Below are 26,964 nucleotides of genomic sequence, written 5' to 3' on the forward strand. Positions count from 1 at the left end.
CACTTCCCCACTAAGTGCTTCTTGACTGCAGTCCATGAGCAGCAGGACCTGACATTCACTCTATAAAGCTGGTGCTATTCTCTAATGGCATGACAGTCAACCAGCTTTTTCATTCACAAGTGCAACTGCCAGCGAGAACATTACAACAGACCCAGCTAAGAAAATAAGGCAAATTGTCCATGTGATTATGCAGTGGGAAGGAATGAGAATTGCTATTGCAACATGGCTCGTGTGCTCACGTGTGTGTGAGAAAGTGAGTGAGAGAGACAGAGAAAGAGAGGTTGAATCTAAATTTGTATTCCAGACATATTTCCTAAAATCAAAGTTGGAAGATGAAGCAGTGGCATGCAGGTTGCCTTGGTAATTGGACTGATACAAAGCTGCTAGCTGAAATGAATTTTGTTTCTGAGATTGTGAAGTACAAGGGGAAGCCCACCAGACACTATTCAGTGAACATGTACACTATTGACAGTGCTACACATAGCATACAAACGTGGATACAAATAACAATTTGATGACCACACATATGTCATCTGTCTTTGAATATGATCTCCTTACACAGAGATCCAGCTTTCCTACATTACTTGTCTGCTATATTAAATGTGGAACTAGAAGGACCGAAACCAACTGAAGCATGTCTAAATATACATATCTCTTAATTAACAGTAAAACTTATGTTCTATCAATGTCAATACATGCATATAGATTTACACTGTGTCTCATTATTACTCCTTCAACTTTATTGAAATCAAATATTTACCAAAAGAACAGGTGTTCCACAGCACTATATTAGATTTTAGGTTGGTATTTTCTATGAACAAGGGAAGGAGGTGAACATTCTAATTTCCATTCATCGTATTCTCTTGAAAACATGTAAAAAAGATTTGGCAATTAGATTTTGAATAACTTTACTGTTACTGAATTAAAGAAGTGTTTTAATATGCATCAGATTCTTTTAAATGAATCATTTATTTCTTCAACCTTTTATATTGTGTCACCAGAGAAAAGGCTGAGTGGTATTAATTATACCATTATAATGAACCGTGGGCACAAACCAAAGGCTTCTCGCTAGAGTGTATCAAACCCAGAGAGGGGATCACATTTCCTATTAGCCTAACAGCATTCTGCAGCATTCATCAGCTAACAAACCCCAGCTCTCACACACTCCTCTCATACTCCCTGTCTCGCCCAATCCATCTCTAACACACACACAGGCGCACATACACACACACACACACACAAAAGGAGAGTAGTCCTCTACAGTAATAGTAATGTTCTTTAAGAATGATACCCATGAAGGTTGTCATGCACTACATAGGAACAGGGACACAAGCAGAGATACTCTCTTTACTTAAGAGGGTCCTGCTAAGTATTTACTCACAGGATCATGCATGAGTCTCATGAGTCTCTCATGAGTCTCACAGGCAGATCATGAGTCTCACAGGATCATGCATTTAGTTAGCAGTTATGTTGTCATAGGTTGCTATATAAACTGTACAATTCAGTGCTCTATTGAGGAAGCAGAAATACCAACAACTCATTATTCTAAGTGCTGGAGAAAATATTTTGCAAGTACGCTACTTTAACACTTTGTACAAAGCAGACATGCAGTTTAAAGTTGAACTGAGAAATGCAGCAGACAGAGAAGAGGTATTGGATATTATTCAATACATAGCAGCAGCAGTCCATAGACTCCATAAGTCATCATGAAGAGGTGAAGCAAATGCCCTGTGCCACCAGTTGACCAATCAGAAATGAATGCCTTTCTACAGCAGAACATCCGTTAGCACCATTAGTGGAAGCAACCCTGCTGTTTTAATATACCCCAGAATGAATACGGAAATCATCAACTGCCACGCCTCAACCTCAGCTTTGAGTTATGGTTTCCTGTTATTGGTATACTTATTTTAGGCTACTGTTTCAACAGTATTGTTGCTCCTGTCCAAAACATTCCATTCCACCATTCCAACTCTCTCACTTCAAACCCCCAAATCTCTTTCACCCAAAGAGAGAGGATCAGTAAATCTCAACCCCACCCTTTCACATTCCGCAACAAACTGTAGCTTGAGTTGACCACAGATGACCACTGGGGCAGTGGGTGGGCAGTGGGTACAGCACTCATCCACACACAAGGGGGCAGCAGATAAGCTGATATCCTCTTCCTGGCACTTCGAGGGTCTTTAGTAAGTGACATGACGTGATGACCACCTGCAGCTGAGAGACTGGGAGAGCATGTCCTCCTCTACAGCCTAATGAGACTGGACCTTGGAAGTCCACCATTGTTGGCACGGCAACTGAACCCAGGGCACACACAGGGTCCATTGACTAAGGGTGCCCAGAGTGTCCAATCAATGGCACTCTATCAAAATCGCTCTTTAGCTGTGGCAAAATGCAAAAGAAAAAGGTTAACAACATCACTGTTAATTCAGGCTCTCTGAGTCTGAGAGGGAAGAGGATACGGCGGGAATCCGTTTCAGTTCAACAAGGATGTGCTCCTCAATTAGGTCAGTGGTAAACAAGGAAAATGCATCCATGTTATTTGCGTTTACAGGGGGACAGCATCTTAGTGGTATCAAGGACTAAATTGAGCCTATTCAGACAGATCTGTACAATATAGATCTACTTTTTAACACACAAACACATGTGCAAGCACAAACATACACACACACCTACATACACCATTTGTGTTGTTATGACAGTGGCAGTGAGGGGCTGTCGTACTGCTGGGGCTGAGAGAGGACAGACTCCAGTCCCATGCTGGCTCTGCTGCCTCACACCCCACAGGCTCACTGCAATCAGTCAGGGCTCAGTGGATAGAGGCACAGCCCCCCGCCCAGGCCCACCCGCAGAGCCTTATTTCTTATCCCCCATCTCAGACAGGAGCATTATACACACACGCGCAGTCATGCACATACACACACAAATACATGACTACACACACACACACACACACACACACACAAGCACACAAGCACAGATCCTCTATCGATTGCAGTGTGACCCCTGAGATGTTAACACAGACAGAGAGCGTGAACATGGTTTGGGGATGGACAGATTCAATAAGAATACCGTCTACTCCATGTTCTAGTCCAGGGGTAGGCAACTAGAATCAGTCACGGGACAATTTTTGTCAGAGCGTATGGTCGGGGGACCAGAACATAATTATAATAATTTGTACACTGCAAACTGACCACAGCAAAGCCCAAAAATAGATTATATTTGAAAATAACAATCATTTCATACCTTGATTACATTGAGACACGATCACATACAGTAAGTCTCTTTTTTATTTGTGGGAATACTTGAACATATTTCCTAAAAAAAAAAAAATTGTTGCTGAATTCTTGGGAGGGTGGGGGGGCAAATGTTGTCAACCCTGTGACTGTTCTAGTTTCTCGAGACAATGAAAAGACAATGGAGCGATAAATGTTACAGGTCATCAACATGTTACAGGTGATAATTACGATGACCTATGTAGGAAATCACCTCTGTAAACATAAGTAACGTAGGCTATAGACCCCAGCCATTAGTAAGACCAACATCCTTAAACATCAATGGCAGTGTTTTACAGCACTACAGTGTTTTTTTTATGTGAACACGACCCGCATCACAGCTGCATCTCTCTCCCACAGTGTCAGAAGTGTGTTTAAGTATTTAGCAGAATTTAGCCCCCTCTGTGGTACACCAGTTAATGAGCTCAGTGCTACATTACAGCCAGAGCAATTAAACACATGAATGTCAGACACACACACACACACACACACACACACACACACACACACACACACACACACACACACACACACACACACACACACACACACACACACACACACACACACACACACACAGAACACAAACATCATACAAAACTACTAATACACACAACAACAAAAAAACTAATTTGCAAACATGCAGTTTTCCAATAGCCTGTGCAGCTTTCCATCGATCAGGTAATCAGTCTGGTGTGAGCTGAACACTCTTCTCAGCAGAGTAGAAATTATGAATCATTTCATAACCGCTAAACTGCCTCCACTCACTCAGGGGTCCATCTACAGAAATGAGACATTGATCCATAATTGGAAGCACTCAGTCATAAAATATGATGACTAATTAGAGAAAGTGAACTTAATGGCAAATATTTACATATTCACACACTGCTTCAACATTGGTTACAAGCCAGAACTATGAGAGAAAGGATAAGTCTTGGATAGCAGGGGCAAACAGGTAAAACAGATCATATAATGGGATTGAGGCACATTTTAAGTAAGGAATAAACGCAGACGTTCTGTACTTTACCTTGGAAATAATGGATGACACAGTGGAGTTCATTTTTCCAAGGTAATGTACAAAATGGAGGCGTTTATTCTGCTTATACCACAAACAATATGAAAGCACACATTTACTGGTAGAAATACTTTTTTCGTTGATATTTTCATTTATTAAATGATATTATACCACAACGTTGTTGATTACTCATTTCTGATTGTCTAGAAATGCATTCTAGAATGGACATTAAAACCAGATAACAGGACAGTTGGAAAATATATCAGGACACCTTGCAATCATGACCAGGTAAGTGCATTCTAGAATGGACATTAAAACCAGATAACAGGACAGTTGGAAAATATATCAGGACACCTTGCAATCATGACCAGGTAAGTGCATTCTAGAATGGACATTAAAACCAGATAACAGGACAGTTGGAAAATATATCAGGACACCTTGCAATCATGACCAGGTAAGTGCCTACACATGTAGTTCATACGCCTTACAAATGTACACAAAGCTAAACCAACAACTACACAAACCGAAATTGGATACATTGTAACGAGGAAAAACATAGTTAGCTAGCTAGCATTGATTTGTTTTTGCAGGCATATTCTTTTGGAGCATCTGATGGCCTGACATGGTGAGTGCTAAACATGAATTTCTCTGGTCGTTGCAGTCATGACACAAGTGGCGCTATTCTGTCAAATCCTCCCATGTTTCTAGTTTGACCAGCTGTTTTCAGAACTGATACCTTTTCATTTGGTTGTCATATTCGCAGGTTTGCTAGCAGCAAACTATTTAGCTAGCTTCTAGCCTAGTGTTTGATATGCAATACAATCTCTTCGTAACTAACAGTCAGTGTTGATGAGTAGGCAATCTCAAAAGATAAGAAAGTATGAATTTGCCTCGTCCATTATTTCCAAGGTAATGTACAGAATGTTTCTCCCTTAATTCATTTTTGCTGCACTAAAGTAATAAACCAAACATGTCTTAGATATATACTGTACATATACTGTACATATACTGTACATAAACTCATCCTATAGAACAAGAGAAGCATGGGTATATTTTTATTATCGAGCACTTGTATTCTTGTGAGTTGCTATTCATTTCCCATTGATGACCCCAGTGAAACAATAAGTTATTTGATTGTCCAATAACACCTCAGGTCACAGAAGTACCGTAGTGCTCCTAGAACAACACACAGTGTTCCTCAGGCAAATACCCTGCTACAGGAGACCTGTCTCTCTCTGTGTACCGCTGGCGTCTCCTGTTGGAGCAGGTGACATGAACAGAGTGTGGCATCTCATCTAGTGGTGGGGAATGTGGCTGGGGGGCCGGCAGTGAAGGGGCCTGCTAATGATGGAGCCCGGGGCCTGGGGTAGGTGTACTGATACCCCTCAGAGTGCAGGGCGTCTGATTACATGTCAGTGCTGGTAAATGCCTGCTAAAGGGGAGTCAGGCAGCAGCACAGAGAATGAGCATTTAGCATTTGAGTTTTTATTGCATTTCATCAAGTGGATGCCAGTTCTACCTGTTAACCTTGGCTTGGTGCAGGAATGGGATGAGACAGAGGAGGACACATAGCCATGGGAGTCCATGGCCCTGCTGCTCTCAGCACACACTATGGACAAGACGCTCTCACAAAGAGCCTGGACTCCTTTCTCCTACTCCCGCTCCCCTCTGGCTGATTGATTCTGTAAGCTTGTTTACTGAGAAGAGTGAGAAGAGCAGCTCTCACTCTGTGTTCAATGTGATGAGGGTTCCAGTGGCCCAACACTCAACAGGATAAAAACGTCTCTTTCCTCTCTTCTTCACAATCTCATATCTTGTATTTTCTCAGCCCATAGTATGTCCATCCTATGTCTAAAATGTAATGTTAATGTCCCTCATTCTACTCCTCCACCATTCTGCAGAACTGAGGCCTTGATTTAATAGGGTCATTTGAATATCTCTCCTTCACAGGTTACAGAAATAAGACAGCCCTGGTGCCAGACAAGCAATCTTAAAGTCATATACTCTTGGAATATGCTGTGCCATGCATTATAAAAGCCAATCACCTCAAAAGAGAGGGTGAGAGGAATTAATTGGTATCAACTGGAAGCCAAGGTTATTTTGTAACGTCGATAAATACAGGGGATAGTGGATTGACCATCACTATTACTTATACAACTTTAAGGAGTTTTCATAGTGTAGGAGAGTTAAAAAGGTTATTCCATCAAACTTCAAATTATTAGAATAGTACACCACGCAGAACAGAACAACCAGGTTGAGGGTCAGTGGCCCAAGCCCACGAACAGGAATATTCCAAGTTCAGACAGAAGGGGGGAGTCAGATCGCTATGATCGACAGGAACTTTACTTTTGGTGTCTATTTTTAATTGTTGCGCTACTAGTGCTGCCTGTTGATGTTAAGTAGGCAGCTACAGTAGCTGAATGATGTTAACATCTTCGGGTTTTATTTCATTAAATGTATTTTATTTCATCTGGGTGCTTACGTCACCTACTAACACCCTGATACTACCCGTAGCTCCCGTTCTCCTCAGTCCGAGAAAACACTGAGAGAAAGGTATTGTTGGTATTGGGAAGGTATTGTTGCAGATTACTCCTTTGTAGAAGTCCATAATGTGAAAGAAATAAAACATCCCAAGGTTAATGCTGTAGATATTGTTATAAGGGAGTGTGAGACTATTGAAACATGTAACTTTCAGAGTTTTATTGTTGTTATTAATATAGTTTACAGAGTGCTAAAAAGTATTGCTGTTGCTAGCTAGCATGCCTTTCTGTGCAGTGTTTCCAACTCCTCAGTAAGGAAAGAAACTATTGGCTGTCCTAAAAGTAGCTAAATGACGTCATCACCTAATTTGCATAATTGGCCATGTGCATGTAATTGCACATCCTATGTCTAAAATGTAATGTTAATGTCCCTCATTCTACTCCTCCACCATTCTGCAGAACTGAGGCCTTGATTTAATAGGGTCATTTGAATATCTCTCCTTCACAGGTTACAGAAATAAGACAGCCCTGGTGCCAGACAAGCAATCTTAAAGTCATATACTCTTGGAATATGCTGTAGGAGAGAGGAATAACGTTGTGGGAGAGACAAAAAGTGAGGAAAAAACACCCTAAATATGTTTAAAACTACAAATTAACTTTCTTCTGTCGATTCTTGTTTTTTTATGTCACAATTCCAACACTCCTCCTTTATCTGGGCTTGGGACCGGCAAAAGTGACGCAAAAGAGACACTCTGGCGGAGTTACTTAGTTTTTAATTTAATGTAATTTAATTTAAATTTTTTTACATTTACATCCTGCCCTGGCTGGGAGGGACTGCTGCGAGAGGACTGGGCCGCCTGTGAGTGCTTTGGGACGGGGTGGGATGTGGGTGGGGCCCACGGCAGCACCCGCTGCTCGGTGAGAAGAGTAAGAACGATACGTGCTTTCACGTCAGTCTCCAAAAGTCTCCAATGACACCAGAAAAAGTCGCTAGATTTGTCGCTAGTCGCTTTTTTGAAAATGCGTCGCTAGAGGGGTCTGAATGCTCGACAAAGTCGCTAAGTTGGCAACACTGTTTCTGTGATGCAAACGGTTCGCTGAGCTGCTGACTGACGCTAGCGTTGCATTATGGGAGATCTAATTTTAGCCCTCTATGGTCTGAACGGGATAAAAGCGATTTCACGTTGTAGCTTGTTTGTATTACAGTGTTTTTGTACATGAGTTGTTGTATTTTAATACTGTCAACACTGAAAGCACCTAGCAATGTATTGGGGATGTGAGACAGGATATGTGTTTTACCTTTCTTCATGCTCCTGTATAGAACAACTTGTCAGATGGTCATTGGAGACTGATGTGTTCCTGTCCTGTCTTTTCACAATACTAACAACTTCCGGCGCCGACCGAGATGGCCGCCTCGCTTCGCGTTCCTTGGAAAATATGCAGTATTATGTTTTTTTATGTGTTATTCCTTACATTGGTACCCCAGGTAATCTTAGGTTTCATTACATACAGTCGGGAGGAACTACTGAATATAAGAGCAACGTCAACTCACCATCGTTACAACCAGGAATATGACTTTCCCGAAACGGATCCAGTGTTTTGCCTTCCACCCAATACAATGGATCTGATCCCAGCCGGCGACCCTATGCGACGCCGTAAAAGGGGCAAACGTAGCGGTCTCCTGGTCAGGCTTCGGAGACGGGCACATCGCGCTCCACTCCCTAGCATACTACTCGCCAATGTCCAGTCTCTTGACAATAAGGTTGATGAAATCCGAGCAAGGGTAACATTCCAGAGAGACATCAGAGATTGTAACGTTCTCTGCTTCACGGAAACATGGCTCACTCAAGAGACGCTAACGGAGTCAGTGCAGCCAGCTGGTTTCTTCACGCATCGCGCCGACAGAAACATACATCTTTCTGGTAAGAAGAGGGGCGGGGGTGTATGCCTTATGATTAACGAGACGTGGTGTGATCATAACAACATACAGGAACTCAAGTCATTCTGTTCACCTGATCTAGAATTCCTCACAATCAAATGTCGACCGCATTATCTACCAAGGGAATTCTCTTCGATTATAATCACAGCCGTATATATTCCCCCCCAAGCAGACACATCGATGGCCCTGAACGAACTTTATCTGACTCTTTGTAAACTGGAAACCACACACCCTGAGGCTGCATTCATCGTAGCTGGGGATTTTAACAAGGCTAATCTGAAAACAAAACTCCCTAAATTCTATCAGCATATCGATTGTGCTACCAGGGCTGGTAAATCCCTGGATCACTGTTATTCTAACTTCCGCAACGCATATAAGGCCCTCCCCCGCCCTCCTTTCGGAAAAGCTGACCACGACTCCATTTTGTTGCTTCCAGCCTACAAACAGAAACTAAAACAAGAAGCTCCCTCGCTCAGGTCTGTTCAACGCTGGTCCGACCAATCTGATTCCACGCTTCAAGACTGTTTCGATCACGCGGATTGGAATATGTTCCGCATTGCGTCCAACAACAATATTGACGAATACGCTGATTCGGTGAGCGAGTTCATTAGAAAGTGCATTGACGATGTCGTACCCACAGCAACGATTAAAACATTCCCAAACCAGAAACCGTGGATTGACGGCAGCATTCGCGTGAAACTGAAAGCGCGAACCACTGCTTTTAACCAGGGCAAGGTGACCGGAAACATGACCGAATACAAACAGTGTAGCTATTCTCTCCGCAAGGCAATCAAACAAGCTAAGTCCCAGTATAGAGACAAAGTAGAGTCGCAATTCAACAGCTCAGACACAAGAGGTATGTGGCAGGGTCTACAGTCAATCACGGATTACAAAAAGAAAACCAGCCCCGTCGCGGACCAGGATGTCTTGCTCCCAGACAGGCTAAATAACCGTAATTGCTGGACTATAAGCCGCTACTTTTTTCCCACGCTATGAACCTCGCGGTTTATACAATGACGCGGCTAATTTATGAATTTTTTTTTTTTCACAAGATTCACGCCGCCAAAAAACTGAGCTTCGTCACATAATGTGACGTAAATCGAGCGCGCTCAAACTTCCCATCACTTTGATTACGGTAGTCATTTTGTCACCCTCATCATGGCAAAGACACGGAGAAATGCATATGATGCAGCTTTCAAGTTGAAGGCGATCGATCTGGCTGTTGGAAAAGGAAATAGAGCTGCTGCACGGGAGCTTGGCCTTAATGAGTTGATGATAAGACGTTGGAAACAGCAGCGTGAGGAACTGTGCAAAAAGACAACAAACGCTTTCAGAGAAGAAAAGCAGATGGCCCGAACTAGAAAATGAGCTTGAAGACTGGGGCAACACACAGAGAGCAGACGGCCGAGGTGTTTCAACTGTGCAGATCCGACTGAAAGCCAAAACAATCGCCACCGCAATGAAGTTTGACTTTCTTGGTAGGCTACTGTTTACTGCTATTTTTTAAATTTTTGTTACAAGCCGTGTTTCGTTTAAAAGCCTATTTATTTTTGTTACAAGCCGTGTTTTGTTTAAAAGCCTATTTATTTTTGTTACAAGCCGTGTTTCGTTTAAAGGCTGTGTAAAGTTTATTTGTTTCAATGTACCGGTAGGCACTTGCGGCTTATAGACATGTGCGGTTTATTTATGTACAAAATACATATTTTTAAAAAATTCAGTGGGTACGGCTTATATTCAGGTGCGCTTAATAGTCCAGCAATTACGGAACTTTTTTGCTCGCTTTGAGGACAATACAGTGCCACTGACACGGCCCGCTACCAAAACCTGCGGGCTCTCCTTCACTGCAGCCGAGGTGAGTAAAACATTTAAACGTGTTAACCCTCGCAAGGCTGCAGGCCCAGACGGCATTCCCAGCCGCGTCCTCAGAGCATGCGCAGACCAGCTGGCTGGTGTGTTTACGGACATATTCAATCAATCCTTATCCCAGTCTGCTGTTCCCACATGCTTCAAGAGGGCCACCATTGTTCCTGTTCCCAAGAAAGCTAAGGTAACTGAGCTAAACGACTACCGCCCCGTAGCACTCACTTCCGTCATCATGAAGTGCTTTGAGAGACTAGTCAAGGACCATATCACGTCCACCCTACCGGACACCCTAGACCCACTCCGATTTGCTTACCGACCCAATAGGTCCACAGACGACGCAATCGCAACCACACTGCACACTGCCCTAACCCATCTGGACAAGAGGAATACCTATGTGAGAATGCTGTTCATCGACTACAGCTCAGCATTTAACACCATATTACCCTCCAAACTCGTCATCAAGCTCGAGACCCTGGGTCTCGACCCCGCCCTGTGCAACTGGGTCCTGGACTTCCTGACGGGCCGCCCCCAGGTGGTGAGGGTAGGTAACAACATCTCCACCCCGCTGATCCTCAACACTGGGGCCCCACAAGGGTGCGTTCTGAGCCCTCTCCTGTACTCCCTGTTCACCCACGACTGCGTGGCCATGCACGCCTCCAACTCAATCATCAAGTTTGCGGACGACACTACAGTGGTAGGCTTGATTACCAACAACGACGAGACGGCCTACAGGGAGGAGGTGAGGGCCCTCGGAGTGTGGTGTCAGGAAAATAACCTCACACTCAACGTCAACAAAACAAAGGAGATGATTGTGGACTTCAGGAAACAGCAGAGGGAGCACCCCCCTATCCACATCGACGGGACAGTAGTGGAAAAGGTGGAAAGTTTTAAGTTCCTCGGTGTACACATCACGGACAAACTGAATTGGTCCACCCACACAGACAGCGTTGTGAAGAAGGCGCAGCAGCGCCTCTTCAACCTCAGGAGGCTGAAGAAATTCGGCTTGTCACCAAAAGCACTCACAAACTTCTACAGATGCACAATCGAGAGCATCCTGTCGGGCTGTATCACCGCCTGGTACGACAACTGCTCCACCCACAACCGTAAGGCTCTCCAGAGGGTAGTGAGGTCTGCACAACGCATCACCGGGGGCAAACTACCTGCCCTCCAGGACACCTACACCACCCGATGTCACAGGAAGGCCATAAAGATCATCAAGGACAACAACCACCCAAGCCACTGCCTGTTCAACCCGCTATCATCCAGAAGGCGAGGTCAGTACAGGTGCATCAAAGCAGGGACCGAGAGACTGAAAAACAGCTTCTATCTCAAGGCCATCAGACTGTTAAACAGCCACCACTAACATTTAGTGGCCGCTGCCAACATACTGACTCAACTCCAGCCACTTTAATAATGGGAATTGATGGAAATTATGTAAAAATGTACCACTAGCCACTTTAAACAATGCCACTTAATATAATGTTTACATACCCTACATTACTCATCTCATATGTATATGTATATACTGTACTCTATATCATCTACTGCATCTTGCCATCTTTATGTAATACATGTATCACTAGCCACTTTAAACTATGCCACTTTATGTTTACATACCCTACATTACTCATCTCATATGTATATACTGTACTCTATACCATCTACTGCATCTTGCCTATGCCGTTCTGTACCATCACTCATTCATATATCTTTATGTACATATTCTTTATCCCTTTACACTTGTGTGTATAAGGTAGTAGTTGTGGAATTGTTAGGTTAGATGACTTGTTGGTTATTACTGCATTGTCGGAACTAGAAGCACAAGCATTTCGCTACACTCGCATTAACATCTGCTAACCATGTGTATGTGACAAATAAAATTTGATTTGATTTGATCGACATAAAAGACAAAAAGACAGCCGTGGTGTCACTCCAGACCGCTACAATAGCACAAAATTATGTGGAATTCTTGAAGCAGAAGTGGTGATATTGCTGCACTGCATCACAATTTAATCTTCACCTTGACCAAAATAAGGAAAGATAAACTAGTAATATTTGTGGTTAATTTCATTTACATTGTTCTGATATTTTCCATCAAATTAAATCAAATTTTATTTGTCACAAGCGCAGAATACAACAAGTATAGACCTTACCTTGAAATGCTTACTTACAAGCCCTTAACCAACAATGCAGTTCAAGAAATAGAGTTAAGAAAATATTTGCTAAATAAACTAAAGTAAAAAATGAAATAAAAAAGTAACACAATAAAAAAAACTGTGGGGACGACGTCGTCAATGCACTTATTGATGAAGCCGGTGGCTGAGGTGGTATACTCCTCAATGCCATTGAATGAATCCCGGAACGTATTCCAGTCTGTGCTAGCAAAACAAGCCTGTAGTGTAGCATCCGCGTCATCTGACCACTTCCGTATTGAGCGAGTCACTGGTACATCCTGCTTTAGTTTTTACCATTAAGCAGGAATCAGGAGAAAATAATTATGGTCAGATTTGCCAAATGGAGGGCAAGGGAGAGTTTTGTATGCGTCTCTGTGTTTGGAGTTAAGGTGGTCTATAGTTTTTTTCCCTCTGGTTGAACATGTGACAAGCTATAGAAATGAGGTAAAACAGATTTAAGCAGACAACTACGACTAACTTAGTCACATCAAAAAGTGTGACCAGAATAACAGCAAAGTAGCGGCATTTGCATTTGTTTAAGCTGTTTTCTAGTGACATTTATTTGGATACATCCATAACAATGAGCTAATGAGGTGCGATTTCACCTGGCATAGAAAATGTGCTCACTCGTCAGGACACTGTTGTTTAGAGGAGCTAGTCAACAACACCTCGAACACAATCACTTCAAACTGAAGCTGGAAAGACTGCAATCTAGCTGAACTTCGTTTCGTTTTACCTTTTATCAATTTACATTTCTTTGTATATATCCATATCGTTGATGCCAGCTGATTCATGATTTCGACTGGCTGAGAAACGCTGCCTGCCTGCCTGTCTTTCTCGTCCCGACTCCCGAGGTCATTGCTATTGGACAGCTGGAGATCAAATCTCCGCTGTTGAAAATTTAGTGTTTTTCTAGAAGAAATGTGAGATAAGATGCTTTTTATAGTGGAGATCAAGTTTATAAATTGCCTGGCTGGGCTGACGAGACAGTGGTTTGAGCGGTCAGATGAAACAGAGTAAACAGGCATTTTAACGTCATAGATTTAGCCGGTGTTAACTTGTGGGATAGACACTGGCTGGAATGCGCTTCTAACCAATCAGCATTCAGGATTAGAACCACCCGTTGTAAAATTATGCATAAGCCCACTTTGTCTTCCAAGCTTAGTGCTACCTGTAGCTAACACAGCAGAGTTCTCATTTTAGCAGACTCATTCCAAAACAGCAAGATTGCCTCTCACCACAGGTCTAATTTAAAGAAAATTGTGTTTGGCTTTTTAGACAACATGAGATACTGCCTGGAGGGGTATGTAGTCACAAATCTGTTTATGGGCAGAATGCATGAGTAATAAATCCACGCAGGTTTATGAAGACCATGCTGTGCTTATTTATTTCCTTTTGTTTGGTACAGCAGCGTTTTTACAACAAAACCAAAGCTCCCCCTCAGTGGAGAGCTGAATCTAGGTCTATGCTGCAGTACTGAGGCAGGCAGGGAGGGAGGCAGGCAGGGAGGCAGGCAGGGAGGAGTTTGGATATTACTGTGTGTTGTTAGAGACAACACTGTATACTAATGTGCCATAGCCATATTCAAATCCTTTGGGATTAACCTCTAAGAGCAGGATATTCACTCACATAAACTCATAAACCCTTATAAATCTGAAACACATGAACCCTCGGTGGGCCAGGGAGACCACATGCAAACTTCAATCTGTCTATCAGTCTTCTGGCTCACGATGCAGCCTGGCCCATATTTACCACATACTGTTTTAGGCACAAATTCATTCCAATAACAATGTGCAGTGTCCCACACAGAGCTATTAAGTCAGTAATGAGCCTGGGAGCGCAAATCATAATCTCATTGATATGGACTTGTGTAACCATGATGGGTGACCCACATCCTCATTGGTTTGCTTTTCTAATGGAAGTTATTACCTACTGATTTATGTAGCCCCACCTTCACATTGTGACACTAGTGAGTGGTGGGAAAAGTACTCAATTGTCATACTTCAGTAAAAGTAAGATACTATAACACAAAATGACAAATCAAGTAAAAGTGATCCAGGAAAATACTACACTTATGTGAGAATGCTATTCATTGACTACAGCTCAGTGTTCGACACCATAGTACCCTCAAAGCTCATCACTAAGCTAAGGATCCTGGGGTTAAACACCTCCCTAACACCTCTCAGTGAAGACACCTGCCACGCTGATCCTCAACACTGGAGCCCCACAGGGGTGTGTGCTCAGTCCCCTTCTGTACTCCATGTTCACCCACGACTGCATGGCCAGGCACGACTCCAACACCATCGTTAAGTTTGTAGACGACACAACAGTGGTAGGCCTGATTACCGACAACGATGAGACAGCCTATAGGGAGGAGGTCAGAGACCTGGCCGGGTGGTGCCAGAATAACAACCTATCCCTCAACGTAACCAAGACTAAGGAGATGATTGTGGACTACAGGAAAAGGAGGACCGAGCACACCCCCATTCTCATCGACGGGGCTGTAGTGGAGCAGGTTGAGAGCTTCAAGTTCCTTGGTGTCCACATCAACAACAAACTAGAATGGTCCAAACACACCAAGACAGTCGTGAAGAGGGCATGACAAAGCCTATTCCCCCCCAGGAAACTAAAAAGATTTGGCATGGGCCCTGAGATCCTCAAAAGGTTCTACAGCTGCAACATGGAGAGCATCCTGACTGGTTGCATCACTGCCTGGTACGGCAATTGCTCGGCCTCCGACCACAAGGCACTACAGAGGGTAGTGTGTACGGCCCAGTACATCACCGGGGCTAAGCTGCCTGCCATCCAGGACCTCTACACCAGGCGGTGTCAGAGGAAGGCCCTAACAATTGTCAAAGACCCCAGCCACCCCAGTCATAGACTGTTCTCTGTACTACCGCATGGCAAGCGGTACCAGAGTGCCAAGTCTAGGACAAAAAGGCTTCTCAACAGTTTTTACCCCCAAGCCATAAGACTCCCGAACAGGTAATCAAATGGCTACCCAGACTATTTTCATTGTGTGCCCCCCCCCCCCCCCCCCCTCCAACCCCTATTTTTATGCTGCTGCTACTCTCTGTTTACCATATATGCTTAGGCACTTTAACTATACATCCATGTACATACTACCTCAATTGGGCCGACCAACCAGTGCTCCCGCACATTGGCTAACCGGGCTATCTGCATTGTGTCCCGCCACCCGCCACCCACCACCCGCCAACCTCTCTTTTACGCTACTGCTACTCTCTGTTCATCATATCTGCAGTCACATTATAACTACATGTACATACTACCTCAATCAGCCTGACTAACCGGTGTCTGTATGTAGCCTCGCTACTTTTATAGCCTCGCTACTGTATATAGCCTGTTGTTTTACTGTTGTTTTATTTCTTTACTGACCTATTGTTCACCTAATGCCTTTTTTGCACTATTGGTTAGAGCCTGTAAGTAAGCATTTCACTGTAAGGTCTACACCTGTTGTATTCGGCGCACGTGACAAATAAACTTTGATTTGATTTGATTCTAACATTACTTGGTTTTAAATATAAGTAAGGATACAAGTATCCAAAGTAAATGGAATTGCAAAAATATACTTGAGTGTCAAAAGTAAAAGTATAAATAATTTGAAATTCCTTACTATTAAGCAAACCAGACGGTACAATTTTATTTTATATTTTTTATTTCTGGATAGCCAGGTGCACACTCCAACACTCAGGCATAATTTACAAATTTTGTGAATCCGCCAGATCAGAGGCAGTAGTGATGACCAGGGATGTTCTCTTGATAAGTGCGTCAATTGGGCAATTTTCTTTTCAAAATGTAACGAGTACTTTTGGGAGTCAGGGAAAATATATGTAGTAAAAAGTGCATCATTTTCTTTAGGAATGTAGTGAAGTAAAAGTTGTCAAAAAAAGAAATAGTAAAGTACAGATACTACTTAAGTATTTTTACTTAAGTACTTTATACAACTAAAACTAGGACATTTTGTTCAATCTCCAGATTGTTTCTTTGGCTTGGCCACGTAACAGAAGCAGAAAGCGCACCGTGCTACTCGGGTGTAATCTACAGCGATTAGTGTAATCACCAGGATTGTCACGCCCTAATCTGTTTCACCTGTCCTTGTGATTGTCTCCACCCCCTCCAGGTGTCGCTTATTTTCCCCAGTGTATTTGTCCCTGTGTTCCCTGTCTCTCTGTACCAGTTCGTCTTGTCTGTTTCAAGTCAACCAGGGTCTTTTTCCCCGTGTGCCTGCTTTTTCTATTCTCTTTTTGCTAGTCCTCCCGGTTTTGACCCTTGCCTGTTTTTTTGGACTCTGTACCTGCCTGCCTGACCAGTCTACCTGCCCTGACCTCGAGCCTGCCTGCCACTCTGTACCTCCTGGACTCTGATCTGGTTTTGACCTTTTGCCTGTCCACGACTATTCTCTTGCCTACTACTAATAAATATCAAACACTCAAACCATCTGCCTCCTGTGTCTGCATCTGAGTTTGGCCCTGAGCCTTTATAAGGATGTCTTATTCAAGACATCAAAGACACCATCTCATCTCCCCTCTTTCTCAAGGAGGGGTGATTCATTGCATAGCAACCCATTTGAATGTCCCTTTCCCATTATTTGTACATCTTAAAAACACAGCAGTGAAGAGTTCTGACGGGACTGGGCTGCAGCAGAGAATAACAGAACTGATCACACGTCATTCCAATTGTGAGAGGAGAATATATAAATTGAGCACCGCCGACAAAATTATGCATTGGTGGAAATGCCAATGGCCCTCCTCTATGTGAATGAAAGCCATGGGGAAGCTTCATTGTTAAGGGTGCTATCATTAGGACATTCCTGTTAACAGACCACTACAGGCCTAATCTAATAGACCCATTTCCTTTCTGCCTTGATTTCTGCTACATTAAGGCCCACTGTATGCTACTCATTCCCTACTGTTGTTAAAGTAGTATTGTAGGGACCTTTATGGGATACAGAGTCGAGTTGTCAAAGACACACAGGATATATGGGCTTAAGGGGAGATGGAGACGGCATATACACTATATATACAAAGGTATGTGGACACCCCTTCAAATTAGTGGATTCGGCTATTTCAGCCACACCCATTGCTGACAGGTGTATAAAATAGAGCAAACAGCCATGCAATCTCCATAGACAAAACATTGACAGTAGAATGGTCACGACGTGGCCCTTTGGGGTGTATATCGTGGCTCCCCCCCACAAGTTTTATGACTTTACGACAGATCATAAATACCTGGTAGAAACTGCCATGCAAATTGAGAGAGAGTCTACCAGAACAAAAAGCTTATCTTTGTTCAAAACTCCTAATCCCCAAAATGGGAGAACTAAACAATATTTCAATTGTTGAGAATGTGGGAATGGTCCGTGGACACTTAAGGGACAGTCATGTCGAGTGTGTTTCATTTGGTGATCTCATGAAGGACAGGAAACACACATACAGTTGAAGTCAGAAGTTTACATACACCTTAGCCAAATACATTTAAACTCAGTTTTTCACAATTCCTGACATTTAATCCAAGTAAAAATTCCCTGTCTTCAGTCAGTTAGGATCACCACTTTATTTTAAGAATGTGAAATGTCAGAATAATAGTAGAGAGAATGATTTATTTCAGCTTTTATTTCTTTCATCACATTCCCAGTGGGTCAGAAGTTTACATACACTCAATTAGTATTTGGTAGCATTGCCTTTAAATTGTTTAAATTGGGTCAAACATTTCAGGTAGCGTTCCACAAGCTTCCCACAATATCTTGGGTGAATTTTGGCCCATTCCTCCTGACAGAGGTGGTGTAACTGAGTCAGGTTTGTAGGCCTCCTTGCTCGCACACGCTTTTTCAGTTCTGCCCACACATTTTCTATAGGATTGAGATCAGGGCTTTGTGATGGCCACTCCAATACCTTGACTTTGTTGTCCTTAAGCCATTTTGCCACAACTTTGGAAGTATGCTTGGGGCCATTGTCCATTTGGAAGACCCATTTGCGACCAAGCTTTAACTTCCTGACTAATGTCTTGAGATGTTGCTTCAATATATCCACATCATTTTCCTCCCTCGTGATGCCATCTATTTTGTGAAGTGCACCAGTCCCTCTTGCAGCAAAGCACCCCCACAACATGATGCTGCCACCCCTGTGCTTCACGGTTGGGATGGTGTTCTTCGGCTTGCAAGCCTCCCCCTTTTTCCTCCAAACATAACGATGGTCATCATGGCCAAACAGTTCTATTTTTGTTTCATCAGGCCAGAGGACTGAATGAGTGTGAATGAATGTGGTACCTTCAGGCATTTGGAAATTTCTCCCAAGGATGATCCAGACTTATGGAGGTCTACAAGGTTTATCTGGGGTCTTGGCTGATTTATTTTGATTTTCCCATGATGTCAAGCAAAGAGGTACTGAGCTTGAAGGTAGGCCTTGAAACATATCCACAGGTACACCTCCAATTGACTCAAATTATGTCAATAAGCCTATCAGAATCTTCTAAAGCCGTGACATAATTTTCTGGAATTTTACAAGCTGTTTAAAGGCACAGTCAACTTGGTGTATGTAAACTTCTGACCAACTGGAATTATAAGTGAAATAATCTGTCTGTAAACAATTGTTGGAAAAATTACTTGTGTCATGCGCAAAGTAGATGTCCTAACCAACTTGCCAAAACTGTAGTTTGTTAACAAGAAATGTATTGAGTGGTTGAAAAACGAGTTTTAATGACTCCAATCTAAGTGTATGTAAACTTCCGACTTTAACCTCTTGACGCTAGGGGTCAGATTTTTTAATTTTTTAAATAACGTTCCCAAGGTAAAGGGACTATTTCTCAGGTCCAGATCGTAGAATATGCATACAATTTACATATTAGGATAGAAAACACTCAAAAGTTTCCAAAACTGTCAAAATATTGTCTGTGAGTATAACAAAACTGATTCTGCAGGCGAAAACCTGAGGAAATCTAACCCAGAAGTGGTTATTTATTTATTTTTTAAATCTGTGTTTCCTTGCCCGTATTTCTTCCATTTAAAGGGGTATCAACCAGATTCCCTTTCCAATGGCTTCCTCAGGCTGTGACCAGGCTTTAGACATAGTTTCAGGCTTTTATTTTGAAAAATGAGCGAGATTTTTCAAAAGTAGTCAGGTGTCCTTTGATTAGTTCCTGCGCGCGAGAGGGGTAGCTCTCCATTTTCTTTCTCTCTTTTATTGAATAGGTTACGGTCCGGTTTAAATATTATCGATTATGTTTGTTAAAAACAACCTGAGGATTGATTATAAAAAACATTTGACATGTTTCTACAAACATTACGGATACTTTTTGGAATTTTCGTCGAACGGAACGAGGCTTTGGTTTTCTGAACATAAGGCGCAACCCAAATGGCGTTTTTTTGTTATAAAAGTAATATTTATCGAACAAAAAGGACATTTATTGTGTAACTGGGAGTCTCGTGAGTGCAAACATCCGAAGATTATCAAAGGTAAGCGATTAATTGTATTGCTTTTCTGACTTTCGTGACCATGCTAATTTGGTGCTAACTGTTCTAGCATTGATTGATACACTCACAAAAGCTTGGATTTCTTTCGCTGTAAAGCATATTTTCAAAATCTGACATGATAGGTGGATTAACAACAAGCTAAGCTGTGTTTTGGTATATTTCACTTGTGAGTGCATGATTATAAATCTTTTTTGTAATATTTTGCGCCCTGCAATTCAGCGGTTGTTTAGGGAAATTATCCCGCTAAAGAGATCCGTAGCGCAGAGAAGTTAAGGTGTACATTTCCCAGCTGTCAGGTTTATATCTAAATATTGTGAAACGTATGTGATTAAACATGAAACTATTTGTGAAAAGATGTAATGTGATGTTAATCTTCTGAATGAGAGTATGGATTTTCATATATAGATTAACTAGTCAGTGGCCACACCCCCGTGAGCCCAGACATCGCATTAGGCATCATCGAAACCCCCCTTTTTCCACAGAGTATAAACCCACTTCCTACAAAATATACGCCAGAGAACACCAGGACAGAGTCCCCACGTTGGAATGGCTACAAATCTATAGGCCATCGGAGACACTGCAGCTGTAGTTTTGGCTACACGGCTGAAAATTGTTAAACTCTTAGAGTATTAATCACTACAGAATAAGATCAAATCTTAGACGTATAATTACTAGTCTGCAGCTAGAAATTACGTAAGTCTAGAACGAGAATACCGACAACCGCCGAAGCAGCTATTCTATGAGAACATTTCCAAATGGTGCTCTGAAGTATCCATTCTAACCACCTACAACCACAAAGTACATTGTGACTTCTAGGGAAGCTAACCAGAGACTCTGTGATGAACTGACTCTCCAGCAGTCGTACCAGATTCCAACAGAAAAGACAACAACGACATACGGGCTTAAACATATAGATTGCAATTATTCTTGAGTGAGCGGCCGTTCATGTGCAAAGGTTTAGCATTTAAATGGCTATAATTATCCACTGTGTGTAGTGAATCCATTTCGTCTTTCCCGCTCTTTCTCAGTCCCCACACCTTTCCTTTGTCTACCAAGCCGTCATATCGGCTTAGCCCACTAGGGACTTTTCTATCATTGTTAGTTACCAATATCTACTGTTCGATTGATATGTATTTCTGTGATTATTTAGTTAGTTAGTAAATAAACAATTAAGCCAATTTGTATATTGCTGATTCATTATGGAAACTAGGGTTCGTGCAGATATCCAAGGGTTTGCGACGTTCAGTAATGAGAACTGATGAGGTATAAATAATAATAATTCATGAATAGAAAACTAATTGATCAGATATTAAAGTATCTGAAGAGTTAGATTCGGAAAATGATAACTCTGTACATCTCAACATTTTCCGTGGTGCCCCGACTTCCTAGTTAATTAATATTTACATGATTAGTTTAATCATGTAATAATTAAACCTGGACAACTGATTTGATATAAATAAGTCTTCACATTTAATGATAGTCCAGACACGACAATGGACTTAATGAAGAGCTCAGTTACTTTCAACGTGGCACCTTTCCAACAAGTCAGTTTGTCACATTTCTGCCCTGCTAGAGCTGCCCTGGTCAACTGTAAGTGCTGTCAGTGTAAAGTGGAAATGTCTAGGAGCAACAGCGGCTCAGCCGCAAAGTGGTAGTCCACACAAGCTCACAGAATGGGACCGCCGAGTGCTGAAGCGCGTACCGCATAAAAATGATCTTTCCTCGGTTGCAACACTCACTACTGAGTTCCAAACTGCCTCTGCAAGCAACGTCAGCACAAGAACTGTTCGTCGGGAACTTCATGAAATGGGTTTCCATGACCAAGCAGCCGCACTCAAGCCTAAGATCACCATGCGCAATGCCAAGCATCGGCTGGAGTGGTGTAAAGCTTGCCGCCATTGGACTCTGTAGCTGTGGAAATGCGTTTTCTTCATCTGGCAGTCCAACAGACAAATCTGCGTTTGACGGATGCCAGGAGAACGCTACCTGCCCAAATGCATAGTGCCAACTGTAAAGTTTGGTGGAGGAGGAATAATGGTCTGGGGCTGTTTTTCATTTTTCGGGCATACAATGACATTATCATCTTAGGGATAGGGGGCAGTATTCGGAAGTTTGGATGACTGAGGTGCCCAAAGTAAACTGCCTGTCACTCAGGCCCGGAAGCGAGGATATGCATATAATTGGTAGTATTGGATAGAAAACACTCTAAAGTTTCCAAAACTGTTAAAATAATGTCTGGGAGTATAACAGAACTGATATGGCAGGCAAAAACCCGAGGAGAATCCATCCAGAATTTTTTCTTTTTGAGCTCACCACTCATTGTAATGGCTGTCTATGGGAAAATCAGTGGAATACCTCCCAGATTGCAGTTCCTGGGGCTTCCAGTAGATGGCAACAGTCTTTAGAAAGAGTTTCAGGCTTGTTTTTTGAAAAATGAGCAAGAATCTTTAGTTTCTCTAGGTGGCTCCCATTTTGGCTGTAGTTTTGTGGTCCGCGTGGATGAGGGCGCGCACTTCGTTATTTATCTCTGGTAATGAACATACTATTCTCTGTCTTAAATTTAAAGTTTATTTACATATTAGGGTACCTGAGGATTGATTAGAAACGTTGTTTGACTTGTTTGGACGAAGTTTATTGGTAACCTTTGGGATTCATTTGTATGCATTTTGAACTAGGGAAACCGGTGGATTACTGAATCAAGCGTGCCAATTAAACTGACTTTTTGGGATATAAAGAAGGACTTTATCGAACAAAACAACCATTTGTTATGTAGCTGGGACCCTTGGGATTGCAAACAGAGGAAGATCTTCAAAGGTAAGTGATATATTTTATCGCTATTTCTGACTTTTGTGACGCCTCTGCTTGTTTGGAAAATGTTTAATGCTTTTGTATGTGGGGCGCTGTCCTCAGATAATTGCATGGTGTGCTTTCGCCGTTAAGTCTTCTGAAATCTGACAAAGCGGCTGGATTAACAAGAAGTTAAGCTTTTAAACGACGTAAGACACTTGTATTTCCATGAATGTTTAATATAACGCATTTTGAATTTTGGGCTCTGCAATTTCACCGGATGTTGTCGAGGTGGGGCGCTAGCGGCACGCCTAGCCCAAAGATTATAGATGATTCCAACTTTGTGGCAACAGTTTGGCGAAGGCCCTTTCCTGTTTGAGCATGACAATCCCCCATGCACAAAGCGAGCTCCATACAGAAATGGTTTGTCGAGATCGGTGTGGGAGAACTTGACTGGCCTGCACAGAGCCCTGACCTCAACCCCATCGAATACCTTTGGGATGAATTGAAACGCACTGTAAGTGTCAATCTCAGTCTGTGTGACAGTATCTCTTCACTGAGGCCTGGGAATGGGCTACAATCACTGAACTAGTTCTCTAAAAAGCCTGTTTCTGCTCTACATGAGGTCTCTCCCAATGGCCACCGAGGGGATATCCATCTGGACTGAGACAGTCTTCATTAACTTGGGCCAGACAAGGCACTTTTACTGAGGAGATAAGGGTCCACTTAGACTGGGTTATTATGACATGCTGAGGAAGCAGGACTGCTGTTGTTTTAAATGTGCTGCTTTTCTTTAGTGTCACTGCCAGTGAATTTCCAATCTCCCAGAGTGCTCTTTTAGCTGATATCTGTGCGTTTCTATAGGAGCTTATTCTGATCCTCCTGTACAGTAGTACTGTATTAGGGAGAAAATAAATCTGTAACTGAAAAAGCGCACTATTTCAAAGCGTGTGTTTTCTCATAACATGCAAGACGGGTAGAAGTTGGCACTTTATTGTGTTGAGTAAGCAGTTGTGTCCTGGCGAATAAAGTCAGATTCTGTCTATTAGAACAAATATTAATGTCACTTTTTTCTGGCAGAGTTGGAGTTCTGGAGTGCAATCCAATAACAATGAACAATGTATCACTGTAGTCATTCGGGTTTTGAAAATATCCCATTGAATGAGATGTGTGAAGTGGGCATTTTACAGCTGTGGTGGCCTTGTGGAAATAGAAAGCAAGCTAGTATGACAGACAGCACATACAGTGCCTTCAGAAAGTATTCATACCCATTTACTTATTCCACATTTTGTTGTGTTACAGCCTGAATTCAAAATGGATTAAACAATATCCCAAAATGACAAAGTGAAAACATGTTTTTTGACATTTTTGCACATTTATTGAAAATGAAATACAGAAATATCTCATTTACATATGTATTCACACCCATGAGTCGATACTTTGTAGTAGCACCTTTGGCAGTGATTACAGCTGTGAGTCTTTCTGGGTAAGTCTCTAAGAGCTTTCCACACATGGATTGTGCAACATCGGTCAAATTGGTTGATCATTGCTAGACAAACCATTCAGATCTTGTCATAGATTTTCAAGTAGACTTAAGTCAAAACTTTAACTCGGACATTCAGGAACATTCGCTGTCTTCTTGGTAAGCAACCCCAGTGTAAATTTGTCCTTGTGTTTTAGGTTATTGTCCTGTTAAAATGTGAATTCATCTCCCAGTGTCTGGTGGAAAGCAGACTGAACCCGGTTTTCCTCTAGGGTTTTGCCTGTGCTTAACTCCATTCCATTTCTCTTTTATCCTGAAAAACTTCCCAGTCCTTAATGATTAACAAGCATACCCATAATATGATGCTGTCACCACTATGCTTGAAAATATGGAGAGTGGTACTCAGTAATGCGTTATATTGGATTTGCCCCAAACATAACACTTTGTATTCAGGACAAAAAGTTAATTGCTTTGCCCCACTTTTTGAAGTATTACTATAGTGCCTTTTTGAAAAGGGGACGCACGTTTTGGAATATTTTTATTCTGTACAGGCTCCCTTCTTTTCCCTCTCTCAATTAGGTTAGTATTGTAGTGTAACTACAATGTTGTTGATCCATCCTCAGTTCTCCTATCACAGCCCTTAAACTCAGCAACTGTTTTAAAGTCACCATTGGCTTTGTGAAATCCCTGAGCGGTTTCTTTCCTCTCTGCAATTTAGGAAGGACGTCTGTATCTTTGTAGTGACTGGGTGTATTGATACACCATCCAAATTGTAATGAATAACTTCACCATTCTCAAAGGGATATTCAATGTCTGCTTTTTTATTTGTACACATCTACAAATAGGTGCCCTTCTGTGCAAGGTATTGGAAAACCTCCCTGTTCTTTGTGGTTGAATCTGTGTTTGAAATTCACTGTTCGGACTGAGGGACCTTCCAGATAATTGTATGTGTGGGGTACAGAGATGAGGTAGTCATTAAAAAAATCTTGTTAAACACCATTATTGCACACAGAGTGAGTCCATGCAACTTATTATGTGACTTGTTAAGCAAATGTTTACTCCTGAACTTATTTAGGCTTACCATAACAAAGGGGTTGAATACTTATTGACTCAAGACATTTCAGCATTTCAGATTTAATTCATTTGTAAAAAAAAATTATAAAAAACATAATTCCACTTTGACATTATGGGGTATTCTGTGTAGGCCAGTGACAGAAAAATTGAAATGTAATACATTTTAAATTCAAGCAGTAACACAACAAAATGTGGAAAAAGTCACGGGGTGTAAATTCTTTCTGAAGGCACTGTAGGACTATAGTACACTACAACAGCTACAGTAGGCCTATACAAAAGAGCTGGGTGTGGATAGGCTATCGGTGCAGATTTGAAGCCAATTCAATTTGAACTCAGTTCAGAGATTAATTAAAATTAAATGAATTATTTCAGAAAATTAGTATTCAATCATTGACTCATGATGAATTGTAATAAATCTACATTTGTCTGAATTCAAATGGAATTGCCACCACTCCAGATTGTGTGACTCGTCCAATTCACCTATAGTATTCCCTTTAATACATAGCAGGAACAATATGCCTGCTGCACTGCCCATGTACTGGTTATAAAATACATCATATACACAAGGTTAAAGGTACTAGTGAACAAACAGGTAATAAAGTGGGTAATAAAATATCCCCTGGTAAAAAAGCTGCAGCTACAGCAGATTGACCGACAGTACTCACATCCACTCATTGTGCTAGTTTGAAAAGAGAGAACGGGATGGAGAAATATTACAGTCAGTGTGAGGCTGATAAATGGAATGACAGCTCAACAGATGAGATGGATGTATCTAATCCCTCCAAAGGGCTCCAATGAAAAGACTGGGAGTGGGCAAGGGGTGGAGAGGCAATGCAAAAATAAAGGATAATTGTATATTATAGCCACGGCTGAGCTTCTTGTGCCTATGGAGTGACTTGGGACAGCTGGGGGATTAGGGAGCAGTGGTCCATCCAACATGGCCCAACAGGACAGCCAGGGATTAGACAGAACATGCTCGCTCTTGTCTCTGACTCCTTCACTTCAATCAATGAAACTGACTTCACTACGCACTCATGTGAGAGAGACTCGGCACAACCTGGTGCTGCTGAAACAGAGCGCTGAGAGTACACTGAGCGTTATATCAGGGAGATGAGGCAAGAGAAGTAGAAGACCTGAGTGCCAGGTTGACTGTGCCAGACTTGTTTGCCTGGATGTTTTATTTTATGTTGTACATGATGCTTGATAGTCAGTGTTGTAGTACTGCTAAGGACCATGTAGGGGTACCTCCCTGGTTCATGATATCAAGATGAATTATACAACAGACCTAAACATTCAAAGTCTCTAGACTCATCGAGGTTGGAATAGCAATCACTCTTTTACTTCTTTTGAACACAAAGCTCTGCATTGAACTAACCAAAGTAATCAAT

Source organism: Salvelinus namaycush, chromosome 1, assembly GCF_016432855.1.
Source record: "Salvelinus namaycush isolate Seneca chromosome 1, SaNama_1.0, whole genome shotgun sequence".
Taxonomy (NCBI): domain Eukaryota; kingdom Metazoa; phylum Chordata; class Actinopteri; order Salmoniformes; family Salmonidae; genus Salvelinus; species Salvelinus namaycush.